Below are 15283 nucleotides of genomic sequence, written 5' to 3'. Positions count from 1 at the left end.
GTAATTAAAATGACAAAAGCTTCGAAAAGCGGTAGAAAGAGCTAGGCTTTCACCATTTTCGTTATTCCATACCTGCAGAGAAGATCCACTTTTACACTTCTTTCAAAAAGCTCACCCTATTCCACAGCACCGCTTCCCCTTCCAAACGGTCCAATATTATTTTATTTATTAATACATTTATATCCCACATTTTCCCACTGATCGCAGGCTCAAAGTGGCTTGCAAAGTCTGTAGTGCAAGCTGCAGTACAAACAAAACAATTATACAAATTGAGAATAAGATATAAAATAACAATTAAACATCAAAAAGGCAAGTTACCATGACAGGTAATTATTGTCCTTGGATCTGAATTTATAGTAATAGTTGATTGAGTTAGGTTAAACGGTGGGGAATAAGCCTTCTTAAACAATACTGATTTCAATAATTTTCGGAAGTTTAGGTAGTTCTGGGTAAATTCAGTGGCGTTCCTGGGGGGGGGGGGCGGTGGGTGCAGTCCGCCCCGGGTGCACGCCACTGAAGGGGGGTGCCATGTGCACCTGTCCGTCGTTCGTTCCATGCTCCCTCTGCCCCGGAACAGTAACCTGTTCCAGGGCAGACTCAGAGGGAGCAGTGAAGACATGCGAATTGCGAACTTTCTCGGAGACAGGGCAACAGGCATGCACTGCGGCACCCCCCCCCCCCCCCCCGCGCGGCGTGCACCCGGGGGGGGTGTCATTTCCCCGGGGGGGGGGGGGAAGAGGTTTTATTTCGCCGGGGGGGGGGCATCGGTGATCCGCCCCGGGTGTCAGCTAGGGTCAGAACGCCACTGAGTCAATGTAATTTAAGACAGAAGAGTTGAGCGCTTTTCTATGCAAAACGAATCGATATAAGCGATACAGACTAGGAGGTTTTTCCGCCCATGATGAAGAAGTCCTAGCCCTCCTTCTGTAGAACAGCGGAAGAGGTGCTTCTTGAAGCGTTTTCCTCCTAAGAATTAATTTTCTTTTGCTTACCTAGAGATTGGTTTTCTAGTTATATATGAGATTGGAAAAATTTTAAAAAAAGGTATTTTTTACATGTGCACTGAAAAATGATTCTGCGCATGCCCAAAACACGCGTCTACGCTACCGCAGGCCATTTTTCCGCACACCTTTGCAAAAGGACCCCCTATGTTGTAGGAATCCTTTTTTTTTCAAGTGGACCAACGTGGTTATTATAATATTTCAAGTCCCTTATTGAGAGAAGCAATGACCAGCACGACAAACATTCCCCCGGTGGTGTTTTAGAAAGAGGACACATCTGGGGTGGTTAAGCCGAAAACAGTTGAGGGGGGGGGGGCAGGGGGAGAACCTGATAAATGTAACCAGCAGCCAAACAATGCGTTAAGTATTGTTTATTGATTCTATGCAACTTCCATGAGCCAACACGGCCGTGTTTCGGCAAAGTGCCTAGCCAAGAGGTCTATAACGGTATAACGATAAATAGTATCTGTTTAAAACCTCTTCACAGTTTTTAAGATCTTTATCCTTACCTGGAAATCATATATTTTGGCACCCCACAAAAACAAACAAAAAAAAATCCTTCACTGAAGCTTGCAGAAGGGATATGAAATGTGAAATTCTAGCAACTTCTATCATTCATAGAGGCAAAAACGATAATTGGTATATTTAATTTATCTACGGATAAACTTTCTAAACCTCCTTCCCGGCCTTAATCACATAGAAGTGTCCAGGAAGGATGATGTGCAACTGGAGAAATGCTGTCGGGGGGGGGGGGGGGGTTCTTTTAGTTATTAGATTCTACAATAATATTAAGGAAAGGCTCCTTTAATGTCTTTCAATCGTGCATGTGATAGCTTTTCTCTTGGGAAACAAAGGAAAAGGAAATTAATGCTTCTTATATATCCCATGATCCAAAAATATTTGAAAAACCAGGGCCTTTTAAAAATATATATATATCCTGCTTTGATAAGCTTATTTCGGAGCAACATTGAATTGGAACAAAAGGGTTCTTCAGGAGACTCACAATTTAACTGATTATATCTAGGAGAAACTATTTTACTCCAAACTTTAAAAAACAAAACGAACCAAAAAACTTGTAAAAAATGCAAAACATTTATGTGATGGGACCAAATTTTCCAACAAGAAGAAGATTGATTCTCTTATAAACACATTTCTCTGGAAGCATAAATCTCAGACATCTCGCTTAATAAACTCAAACTTAGCCTGACAAGGGAGGAATTAACCTTCCTGATTAAAAAGAAAAATATCACACAGCCTTTAGACTTTCTCGGTCATTGTTATGGACACAGAGTACGTATGGCAGGGATGTACCCAGATGGCTCTTTTTTGAGTCATCTTTGGTGCAACCATGTCCATGACGTCTACTCCTTTTAATGGATAAATACAGCTACCCTAAGCCCCTTCATCTCCTGAAGGCTTCGGCCTACTCTATCTGGGAATTCCGGAACACCATTAAGATTAAATTTGACTCATTAGAAGAAGTCCCTCTGTAGCACAACTCTTCATTTGATTCATCCTGTTTGTCAGAACAAGAGTCTATTTGTAAATCCAAAGGCTTAGGGTGGCTGTCACACTTTTTCAAAGATGATAAGTTACTTTCCAATGAAGATTTGCATACGTTGTTCGACTTGCCATTAACCAAATTTATTCCATGGACACGGGTTACGTCACCTATTTCCTCATTCCAGAAAAACTCCTCCCCACCTTTGAGGTCTTCTCAATTTGCCAACACAAACTAATGAGCAAAATGAAATCATCAATCCTATATCAGATCAATCCAGATCCAGATCTCTCTTACTACTTCCTGATTGAATCTACATGGGAGAAAGAATTTGATATAACTGCTACTGAATTTGACTGGGCATCCTTCTGGTATAATGTACTCAGACCAACAAATTCTGCAGCGATTACTCAATCCTCCTTCTGGGCTCCTTCTAGACTTGCCAAAATCAGGAGGATTAGGGGTGGGCCAAAGAATCTTCGCAAAAAACAACTTTATTCAGCACCACACAAGCGTATGTACTCTCTATATAGTGTCAGACCCCTAAGGCAGGTGGCTGTTCCGTTGAAACACGGCCGTGTTGGGTCATACACTCGAGTGGTGCTGAATAAAGTTGTTTTTATCCACTCCAGGCTGCGAAGATTCTTTGGTCCACCCCTACTTCTTGGATTCTTTTTGTTTGGACTATATGTAGCGTGTTTTTACCGTTACCTGTGGTTTTGCTTGTTAAAATCAGGAGGATGCCAGGTGTGGATACATGTTGGTCCTGTTCTCTGCCCTATCCCACACGATTTACTATTGCAAAAAGGCTAAAGCCTACTGGAGCCTTATTTGGAAGAGAATGGTGACTATTTTTGACCTACCTATTAATTTAGAAATTACATACAGAATAATTATTCTACATTCACACTAAAGTTGACCACCTCAATTGGTTTATTTTATTTGTTACATTTATATCCCACATTTTCCCACCTATTTGCAGGCTCATTGTGGCTTACATTATGCCGTAGTGGCGATCGCCGTTACCGGAGTGAAAAATACAAAGTGGTACTGCATTACAGATCGTAGGCGATAGAGTCATTTAAGCAGTCAAGTATAGAGAGTTCATTTCCGGAATGAGAGATAAAGTAGTATTGCGTTAAAGTTCATTAATAACAAAGTAGTTGGAAGTAGTCAGGTGTAGAAATTTTGGGATACCAATGCAACAAATAAATAAATAAAATAAAATAAAATATAGAAATATCCTATTGATAAATTCTGATATTATCTTACTGTATCAATAACATTACAATACTATATGGTATTATTATGAGTACTATCAGAATTATAGTTTATTATCAGTGATGGTCATTGCACTTACAACAGGGTCTTAGGGTACAATTCGGGAATGATCTACGATTTTATAGTAGCGAGGATTATGTGTAGAATAATGTAATATTAAGCTCCTTGTGATCTAGGGCAAGTCACTTAACCCTCCATTGCCTCAGGTATAAACTTAGATTGTGAGCTCTCCAGGGACAGAGAAATAGCCAGAGTCCCTGAATGTAACTCACCTTGAGCTACTACTGAAAAAGGTGTGAGCAAAATCTAAATAAATAAGATTCTGGAATCTTAAAGAGTGACAAGATTCCATGCAGAATCTCAAGGAGTATCAACATTCCATGTAGAACCCCAAAGAATAGCAAGATTCTGGAATCCTAAAGAGTGACAAGATTCCATGCAGAATCTCAAAGAGTAGCAGCATTCCATGTAGAACCCCAAAGAATAGCAAGATTCTCGAGTGGAGGAGTGGCCTAGTGGTTAAAGCATGGGTCTTGCAATCTTAGAGGTGGCCAGTTCAAATCCCACTGCTGCTTCTTGTGATCTTGGGCAAGTCACTTAACCCTCCATTGCCTCAGGTCCAAACTTAGATTGTGAGCCCTTCTGGGGCAGAGAAATATCCAGAATACCTGAATGTAACTCACCTCGAGCTACTACTGAAAAAGGTGTGAGCAAAATCTAAATAAATAATGTTGTTATAAAATATGTATTATAAGCTACTGGGCAGAGCTGCCCAGAGGGTTCCCACGCAAACAGGCTGTAAAGTCCCTTTGGCCTGAGTCTGGGGAAAGAAGGTGTAACTTATGATGGGGGGGGGAGGGTTGTAATTTATGATCTGCCTAGCAAGTGGGGTGGGGGGGGGGGAGGAGAGCAAGCTGTATTTTTTCTGGCACTGGCTCTCTGGGAGAGTGGGGGGGGGGCCCAGCTTGACCTCTGGTAGTGGGGGTGCAGCTCGTGCCTCTGACAATGCTGGGTTCTTTGATGTGACCGCTTTGGCACTTTGCAAGAGGAAGGAATAGCTGGGGGGGAGGGGGGGTGCTGGCATGTGTCAGGTTGTTTGCACGTATCCAGCAGGCGTCTTTTGCCACCTGGCCATGGGCAAAGTGAGAAAGGGACATTTGGAAACTCGTGGCTTCCACACGACTTCCTGCACTGCTGCTCAGAGGGAGGTAGGAAAGGGAGACAAAGCTTTGAGAAATGATTTTCTTTAGCCAGGAGAAAACGATCCTTCTCAAGATCTACACTCCCATCCCTTTCCCTGCTTCTGTCTCTCTGTGCATCCACCGTTCTCCTTGTCCCACACAGCTCATAAACGTCTATTTCCTTCTCCAAACATGCTCGACCTTTCTGTACTTTCAAAGCACTTAGCCTTCCAAAGTTCCATAGAAACCGATGGAACTTTGGAAGGCTAAGTGCTTTGAAAATGAGGGATGGTCCCTTTTGTTATCCCACAAAATGAAAAGCCACAGTCCGCTGATTCAAAAGCAATATTTAAAGGGGGTCCTGTGCATTTAAACTGGAGACCCAGCTCGCTTTTTCTGTTAGCTGAGCAGAGAGGGGTAATGAGAATGTGCTGGGATGAGTTGGTTTATGGCCTCTGTGAATACCTTTGCTTGAAGCTATTTGGGGGGGGGGGGGCGGGGGGGGGTCCCTGCTAAAGGGTGTTAAAGCTGGAGATCAAAGGACACTTTGGCCGCAGTGAAAGGAGGAGCAGGCCAAGGTTCTCGTGGGAAGATGCTGCCCCAGCACATGACTGCCCTCAGACCCCCCCCCCCTCCACACCCCCCTCGGCTTTTAGAGGCGTTTTAATGTGCCGAAATGCTTTCTCTCTCCTTGTGATAAGTGACACAGGGCTTGAGAACCTGCCATACCAAATGAACCAGCAAAGGAGTGTCCCAGTTCCAGCTACAAGTCACATGTTTATTTATTTATATCAGAATTTATTAACTGCCTTTATGAAGAGATTCGCTCAAGGCGTGTACAGTAAGCACGGTTTAACATAGAAACATATAGAAACATGACAGCAGATAAAGGTCAAATGGCCCAGCCAATTGCTTTCAAAATCTGCACTCTGGTTCACTGCTTTCCGCAGGTCGCACATGCTCAGTTTTGAGACTGAGCATGTGCGACCTGAGGAAAGCAGCCGCAGGGGCAGGCAATGCTGGGCAGAGGAAGGAGCCGCGCTGCCAAAGTACTTAACATAGTAATATATAGTAGATGACGGCAGAAAAAGACCTGCATGGTCCATCCAGTCTGCCCAACAAGATAAACTCATATGTGCTACTTTTTGTGTATACCCTACTTTGGTTTGTACCTGTCCTTTTCAGGGCACAGACCATATAAGTCTGCCCAGCACTATCCCCGCCTCCCAACCACCAGCCCCGCCTCCCACCACCGGCTCTGGCACAGACCGTATAAGTCTGCCCAGCACTATCCCCGCCTCCAAACTACCAGTTCCGCCTCCCACCACCAGCTCTGGCATAGACCGTATAAGTGTGCCCAGCACTATCCCCGCCTCCCAACCAGCCCCGCCTCCCACCACTTCGGGCGGGAGGGAGGGGGACAGCGGTTGCGGTGGTGATGACGATTTTGGGGGGGGAAGGGGCAGTGGCGGCGATGATGATCCTGACCCAGGCCCAGCTCAGTCTCTTGGTGGCCCTGGCCAGTAAATAAAGTTTACTGGCACCCACCCTCCAAGATATTGTGAAGCTGCGGCTTCAGAGGTAATGCAGGAATAGCACGCTTAATAGGTTCCTGAAAATCATTCAACCACAAGTCCATCCCAATATCAGACAAGTGACCTCCATCCCATCCAAGCAGCCCAGCACACCTGGGGTCAACCCAGTCATGCCATAACTGCAAGCCACCCTGAGCCAGCAGCCATAACCCAATCTGTCTGCTAACTTTTATCAACCCTGACGCCCGCTTCTTAAACCCCATGTGCCTAGGCCTGGAAATAATGTCAGAACAAACAATTCTCGTGGTTGCAAATCATTGCAGAATGAGTCTCATGTCAACCTTGACCGCATCCATTAGACACTTCCTGGTCCAGGGTTCATATCATTTCCACCAAGGTGGATAATCAGCAGTGTGGGGTGATGTGGTTGGGTTTTCGGGTAATACAAAAGAGGCAAAAGCTGGCAGCGATGCATGCCCCTTTCCCCAAGCCAAGAAATCTGGATGCCAAGATGCATCACGCCAAGACGTAAACCACCCAGACGGTGAATCACTCTGTGGGCCACCCAATGAATAAAGGAATGACCCACAATCCAGACAGAATGCAGCCAGAAATAAATGAGGCAATCAGGGGGCATCTGATGACATCACAAGGAAGAAAGAAAGGAAAGACCCAACCAAGAATACAAGGCATCACTGAACATAGTAACATAGTAAGTGACGGCAAATAAAGACACAGCCAAGGACACATCACCTCAATTTTAATGGGTGTAATTACCCTCTAGAAAAGGTTATCATTTTCCAGCAAGGGCATTTGGACACAGGGAAAGGGGATAGTATTTGATATACCATCTTTCTGTGGTCACAATCAAAGCAGTTTACATATCATGTACAGGTATTTCTTTTGTACCTGGGGCAATGGAGGGTTAAGTGACTTGTCCAGAGTCTCAAGGAGCTGCAGTGGGAATTAAACCTAGTTCACCAGGATCAAAGTCCACTGCATGAACCACTAGGCTACTCCTTGGGATTCCGGAATCTTGCTATTCTCTGGGGTTCTACATGGAATGTTGCTACTCTTTGAGATTGTGCCTGGAATCTTGTTAATGGGACTTGATATACCGCCTTTCTGTGGTTTTTGCAACTACATTCAAAGCGGTTTACATAATATATACAGGTACTTATTTGTACCTGGGGCAATGGAGGGTTAAGTGACTTGTCCAGAGTTACAAGGAGCTGCAGTGGGAATTGAACCCAGTTCCCCAGGATCAAAATCTGCTGCACGAACCACTAGGCTACTCCTCAGGATTCCGGAATCTTGGTATTCTTTGGGGTTCTACATGGAATGTTGCTACTCTTTGAGATTGTGCCTGGAATCTTGTTAATGGGACTTGATATACCGCCTTTCTATGGTTTTTGCAACTACATTCAAAGCGGTTTACATAGGATATACAGGTACTTATTTGTACCTGGGGCAATGGAGGGTTAAGTGACTTATCCAGAGTTACAAGGAGCTGCAGTGGGAATTGAACCCAGTTCCCAGGATCAAAGTCTGCTGCACGAACCACTAGGCTACTCCTCTACTCCTTGGGATTCCGGAATCTTGCTATTCTTTGGGGTTCTACATGGAATGTTGCTACTCTTTGAGATTGTGCCTGGAATCTTGTTAATGGGACTTGATATACTGCCTTTCTGAGGTTTTTGCAACTACATTCAAAGCGGTTTACATATATTTAGGTACTTATTTTGTACCAGGGGCAATGGAGGGTTAGGTGACTTGCCCAGAGCCACCAGGGAGCTGCAATGGGAATTGAACCCATTTCCCCAGGATCAAACTCTGCTGTACTAACCACTAGGCTACTCCTCAGTGCCTATTGGGTTGCATATGTCTATAGCCCTATACGTTTATATGTATTTATACACACATGCATTGTATACACTATGCGTGAGATTTTATTGATGCATCTTGTCTTGACTGTTGATGGCTTGGTATCACATCTATCTGTTAAACAGGTGTGTACATACACACAGACATACATACTGTGTGTGTAGTGTGTAGATACATAGCTAGTTTCTGGTTGTTACTGATTTGCTCTGGGAGATGGAAGAGAAGGGGAGGAGATGGTGAGAGAAAATCCATCCCTTCTAACTGGAAATCAATCTCCAGGTCTTTGAATAGAGCAGCACATGGATTAAAAGATTAAAAGCCCAAATCCTGTTAAAGGGATGTGTTCTCTTTCTTTCCCAAGCAAGGAGAAATTAAACCACTTCCACGCCCTCCTCTCCTCATACCCCCCCCCCCCCCCAGCTCTCTGGACTCACATTGCTGTTTCTAGCTAAATGCAGAGTTTCTCTTATAGCAAACAGGCCTGTTAAGTCCATCTAATTCAGCTCCTTGGTTGAAAAGCTGCATTGCAAATATTTTACATAATTTTGAAAAAAAGAATTAGGTCGGCACAATTTTACTGCTGGGTGAGGATGTGCAGGAAGAAAATATTTAACTTTGTTTATTGAACAATTATTCCATTTACTACAATGGCTATTCATTCATTAATCATAACGCATTTCCTCACTACCCTACCCTTAAGGGCAGGGGTGTAGCTAGACAGCAGATTTTGGGTGGGCCTAGGCAAGAAGTGGGTGGGCACCAAGTGTTCTCCCCCCCCCCCCCAACACCTAAAAAAAAATCTCAGCTGGTGGGAAAATGCGTCTCTCCACCTTGGCAGTCTGCAGCAGGCATGCGCTGAAAACTGAGCCTGCGCAGGTGGCAGTATCATGGAGAGCAGCGTTTTTGTTACCATCGGGGTGGGGGGGGGGGGAAGTCTTCAGCTGGCGGAGCTAAACGTGTGCTACTGTTGAGTGGGCCCCCCTGTGGCTACGCCACTGCTTAAGGGCCATGGAATTGGTATACTATCTTTCAGTGGGTACAACCAAAGTGGTTTACTTATACTTTTGCTGTTCCTAGTGGGCTCACAATCTACGTTTTTTTGTACCTGGGTCACATATTGCAACCCGTTCAGATGCTGATGCTCAGAAGTAAACGCGGGCGCTACAGGCCATTAGCGTGAACCACTGCCTGCGATTACCGGCACACGATACTCAAAGGCTCTACTGCGGGAAACAATGAGCTCACTGGACAACAACGCAAATAGCTTGCAAATGTAGGCAAATGTGGCCATTTCTTATTCCCCCCAATGCTCAGACAGCGCAGTCAACAAGCACGCCCTTACCGCTGAAAACCTAATGCCAGCTGGGAGCAGGCATTAGAGCGGCCGAAGAGTGGTTTCTCAAGGGGACCCAGGTCTGGGGAGGGGGGGGGGGGTCAGATTTGCGAGCTCACACATCCGGAAGGGGAGAGATCGGTATTCAATCCCCTTTCCAGTTCCGTCTCTATCCCCAAATCAAACCTTCGCCATGAGGCTTTCCCCACGCATCTGACCAACAGCTGCTGTGTGTAAAGCCAGAGAAAACCCTGAAGGAAGGAAAGCCCCACTTTTCTATTTTATCACCAGAAACGTTCTTTCTCGCTTCATTCCCCAAACTTTTTTATTTTTGCGTTGAGTTTTTTTTCCTCTCTGTGCACTGCTGGTGTTTCATTGTGTTGGATGATTTCACTTCAGAGTTCGCTCCGTTCAGCAACGAGAATCCGTCTTCACTCCTCAGTGCGGGTGCATGAGCACAAGTGCTGTGTTTGATACGCAACTCTTGAGCACAGGCACAATGCTCCCCGTGAAACTCCCTAATACTCAATGCTAACAGTGTGTCTATATTTGCATACCTTCAGTGTTGAGCGTTAGGGAGTTGTATTGTCATGCTGTCCAGTTTTGAGCATTGGACCCTGAGTTTTTATTTTCGGAGTGGGAGTACATAAGTACATAAGTATTGCCATACTGGGAAAGACCACAGGTCCATCAAGCCCAGCATCCTGTTTCCAACAGTGGTCAATCCAGGTCACAAATACCTGGCAAGATCCCCAAAAAGTACAAAACATTTTATACTGCTTATCCCAGAAATAGTGGATTTTCCCCAAGTCCATTTAATAATGGTCTATGGACTTTTCTTTTAGGAAGCCGTCCAAACCTAACCGCCTTTACCACATTCTCTGGCAACGAATTCCAGAGTTTAATTACATGTTGAGCGAAGAAAAATTTTCCCCGATTCATTTTAAGTTTACACACTGGGGCATTGCATTGGAATTTGAAAGCTTCTCTCTCTTAGGGGTCCTTTTACTAAAGGATGTTAAGGCTTAGGACTAGATAGGTTCTATACAAGGCACCTAAAAAAAAATCAGCAAATACCAATATAAACAGTCGGAGACTGGTCGATCTTACTAATGGGAAATCAAATGATCGCATTCAAAATACACTTCCCATATTGTAATACTCAGTAAAAATCCTTTTCCCATATTACAATATGGGAAGTGTATTTTGAATGCCTAACCCCCCCCCCCCCCCCCCCCCAGTGCTATTCTATAAATATTGCCTAAAGTTAAGTGCGGTGTATAGAATAAGTGGAGCCCCCATCCCCGTGATTAAAATTTAGACATGACCATTTACACCAACTGCAACCTGGTGTAAATGCACGTGTGTAATTTAGATACAGATCAGGCGTACGTTATAACACAGCGTGTCATTTTAAGGAACACCCACGACCCGCCCTTTCCCCTTCCATGATCACGCCCCCTTGCGTGATCCGCGCATTACTATACTATTCCAGTATTTATAGCCCGCTTATATCAGCTGTGGATCAAAGCAGGTTACATAATGTCTAATGACCTATAAGCATTAGCTTCGTATAATTAAAATAAAAGTCAAACCACAAAATGAACAAGACGGCTCACAGATTAGAATAAAAGTGCTTATTAAAAAGATAACTTTTTTAAAAACCTTACAGAATTGAAGATAGTTAAGTAAAGTATGAATTAGAATTTACGGGCACCATTTTACAGAATACGCTTAGAGAATTGCGCGTGTAAATTCTAATTAGTGCCAATGAGTCCTGGTAATTGCTTGTTAGTGGCCAATTATCGGGGCTGATTAGCTTGTTGTGCAATTAGTTGACCCATTTGGCAAGGTCAGATATAGGTAAACGAAAAGTTGTTTTGTACCTCTCAACACATGAAGCAGGGTTGCCCCAGGGGACTAGGGTCAAGAAAAAAAAAACCCCAAGATAGGTGAATGTTTCTTGACCTTGCTGGAATTTGCTATGGACAGGTTTTCACAGCTTTGCAGAGCTGTCAGCCTGGGAAAGTGAACGGTCCCTCGTTCCCTTCCATGAGAACAAGTGAAGGGTCTTTTTCTGGCCCCTCATCTAAGATTGTTATTTTTCATTTGAACGACTGTTCTGGGATTCCCCCTTTGATCAGCATCCAGGCCCTTTAACACCTCTGGTGTCGGAGGCACGAGGAAGGGGCTGCAGGGGGGAAGCGTGGCTCACAGGGACATATGGGGACCCTTCCTCCACCTGGGCTTCACCATCCATGTCCACATTCGAGGTGGAAAAGGGAACCCTGCTACTCTGTCCTTTTACCCTGGGGCACAGGAGGCACTTAGATGAGCTCCTTAGAGAAAAAAGTCTGTGCTTTCAACCCGTTTCATCCAAGGAAGTGGAAGATATACGCTCAGACTGGCCCTACCTAGTTTTATCCGTTTGCAAAGAAAATCAGATTCAGAAGACTTTATTCATTGACGTGATGCTTTTTTCACTCTGCATTTCCTACCCCCCCCCCCCCCCCCCCCCCCCCACACACACACACACACACAAAATCTATATTTCCATTGCCTGATGATAGGGAGGCAGAGGCCGATTTCTAACCATTTGCACCGTTTGCATGAACCACCCACCGTCCTTACACAAAATCAGCCCAACCGACTGCTTTGTCATGCCAGAGGTTTGCATCCTCCGCCATATGTGACTCCTGCTGTCGGCCTGTGACAGCCACGCTCCCCTGTCACTTAGAGGGGCGAGTGGCAGAGATGAAAGGCTTGGCGAGTACTTGCTAAAAATCTGAGGTGATGGGGCCAGAAGGTGAGGAGGGGATCTTCCAACTTTCCCACAGAACGCACAGAGGTCTCTTTCCCAGGCCCCCTCCCCAGCTCCATCCTTATGTCCCACTCAGTGCTGGGGACCCGGTTCCCTGCAGTCCCACCCCCACACTGCAGCACCCCCCCCCCATCTCTATGTTCCATCCAGTATAACCGATCTGCTTCCCTGCAATCCCAGCCCCCTCCATCCCTCTATCCCAGCCTCCACCCAGTATCAAAGAAGAAACAAGTGGACACAAGAGGCCATAGGAAAGGTGAAAAAGAGGGTGATTTATTATTATTATTATTATATCATATTATATTATACGAAAGTGCCATGCCTCTAAGAGAAAAACTACACTGGCTTCCACTCAAAGAACGTATTACATTCAACGTCTGCACCCTGATTCATAAAATCATTTACAAGAGGCCCCGGTCTATATGTCAGACCTCATAGACTTACCACCCAGGAACACCAAAACATCAGCACGCACATTCCTGAACCTCCATTTCCCCAGCTGCAAAGGACTAAAATACAAATTAACACATGCATCCAACTTTTCATACATAAGCACGCAGCTATGGAATGCACTACCACTTGACGTGAAAAAAATGCGCGACAACCAACTTTCGGAAATCACTGAAGACCTGCCTCTTCAACAAGGCATACCGCAACGACCCATCATAAGAACTTTAACGCAATACTACTTTCTCTTATCCCGAATTGTGATCTCTTTATACTCGATTGCTTAACCTACTACTACTACTTAACATTTCTAGAGTGCTACTAGGGTTACGCAGCGCTGTACAGTTTAACAAAGAGAGACAGTCCCTGCTCAAAGAGCTTACAATCTAATAGATAAGAGTGAGACAAATATAGGACAATCAAGCCATTGTGACATCACTGATGAGGTTGGCTCTTAGGCATTGGTGGAATGAGGCATTATGACATCACAATCTCAGCTCTGGTTAAATCACTGCTATATGTAATACTACTACTACTACTTAACATTTCTAGAGCGCTACTAGGGTTACGCAGCGCTGTACAATTTAACAAAGAGAGACAGTCCCTGCTCAAAGAGCTTACAATCTAATAGACAAGTGAACGATCGGTCCGATAGGGGCAGTCAAATTGGGGCAGTCTGGATTCACCTACTAACCAGCTTATACTATTAACTATTAACCTACTATCCAGCTTATAATTGAAAAAGAAAAACACCTATATTGCGACCCAAATCGGGAGATAGACGTTTATCTCACAAAAACAAATAAAGCGGTATAATCGAAAGCCGAATTTGGACGTTTTCAACTGCACTCCGTCGCGGATGTGGACAAAGTTGATGGGGCGTGTCGAAGGCGTGGTGAAGGCGGAAATGGGGCGTGGTTATCGGGCGATCAGAGATGGGCGCCTTTCGCCGATAATGGAAGAAAAATATGCGTTTTTAGCGAGAATTTAGGGCACTTTTCCTGGACCCTGTTTTTCCACGAATAAGGCCCCAAAAAGTGCCCTAAATGACCAGATGACCACTGGAGGGAATCGGGGATGACCTCCCCTGACTCCCCCAGTGGTCACAAACCCCCTCCCACCACAAAATATGCCGTTTCACAACTTTTTATTTTCACCCTCAAATGTCATACCCACCTCCCTGGCAGCAGTATGCAGGTCACTGGAGCAGTTATTAGGGGGTGCAGTGGACTTCAGGCAGGTGGACCCAGGCCCATCCCCCCCCCCCCACCTGTTACACTTGTGCTGGTAAATGGGAGCCTCCAAACCGCCCCCCAAACCCACTGTACCCACATGTAGGTGCCCCCCTTCACCCCTTAGGGCTATAGTAATGGTGTAGACTTGTGGGCAGTGGGTTTTGAGGGGGATTTGGGGGGCTCAACACCCAAGGGAAGGGTGCTATGCACCTGGGAGCTCTTTTACCTTTTTTTTTGTTTTTGTAAAAGTGCCCCCTAGGGTGCCCGGTTGGTGTCCTGGCATGTGAGGGGGACCAGTGCACTACGAATCCTGGCCCCTCCCACGAACAAATGCCTTGGATTTATTCGTTTTTGAGCTGGGCGCTTTCATTTTCCATTATCGCTGAAAAACAAAAACGCCCAGCTCACAAATTGTTGAATAAAACATGGACGTCTATTTTTTTCAAAAATACGGTTCGGTCCGCCCCTTCACGGACCCGTTCTCGGAGATAAACGCCCATGGAGATAGACATTTTTGTTCGATTATGCCCCTCATCACGTCACTCATGATCTTTATGTAATACCACTTGTATCTCTCACTCTGGAATGGCGATCGTCACGACGGAACAATGTAAGCCACATTGAGCCTGCAAATAGCTGGGAAAATGTGGGATACAAATGCAGCAAATAAATAAATTAATATAATATGAGTTATCTTGTTGGGCAGACTGGATGGACCATGCAGGTCTTTTTCTGCCGTCATCTACTATGTTGCTATGTTACATAGACAGGTTCAGGTCTTCCCACTAATGCATTTTTTCTTTAATTAGACCAAGATGTTCTGGCTGTCTGCACCCATGGCTGAAGGGCTGGGAGGGACCCTGTCCTGAGGCCTTTCACTTAGCAGCTAAATCTACTAATTCTTGTGCAGAGCCAGTTGGCACTAGTGGAGGGGCCATGAAGATAGGGGGGGGGGGGGGTCGAGATTTTCTGGTGGGTGGGAGGCTGGGGCTGAAAAGAAAGAGGTTTCTGTTACTAGCTGAGGGATGGAGATGGGGGAGAAGGGGTGTTAAGGCTGCCAGGGA

This window comes from Microcaecilia unicolor, chromosome 14 (assembly GCF_901765095.1).
Source record: "Microcaecilia unicolor chromosome 14, aMicUni1.1, whole genome shotgun sequence".
NCBI classification, from domain to species: Eukaryota; Metazoa; Chordata; class Amphibia; order Gymnophiona; family Siphonopidae; genus Microcaecilia; species Microcaecilia unicolor.
The sequence above is the reverse complement of the archived record's forward strand: the minus strand, read 5'-3'. Positions refer to the sequence as shown.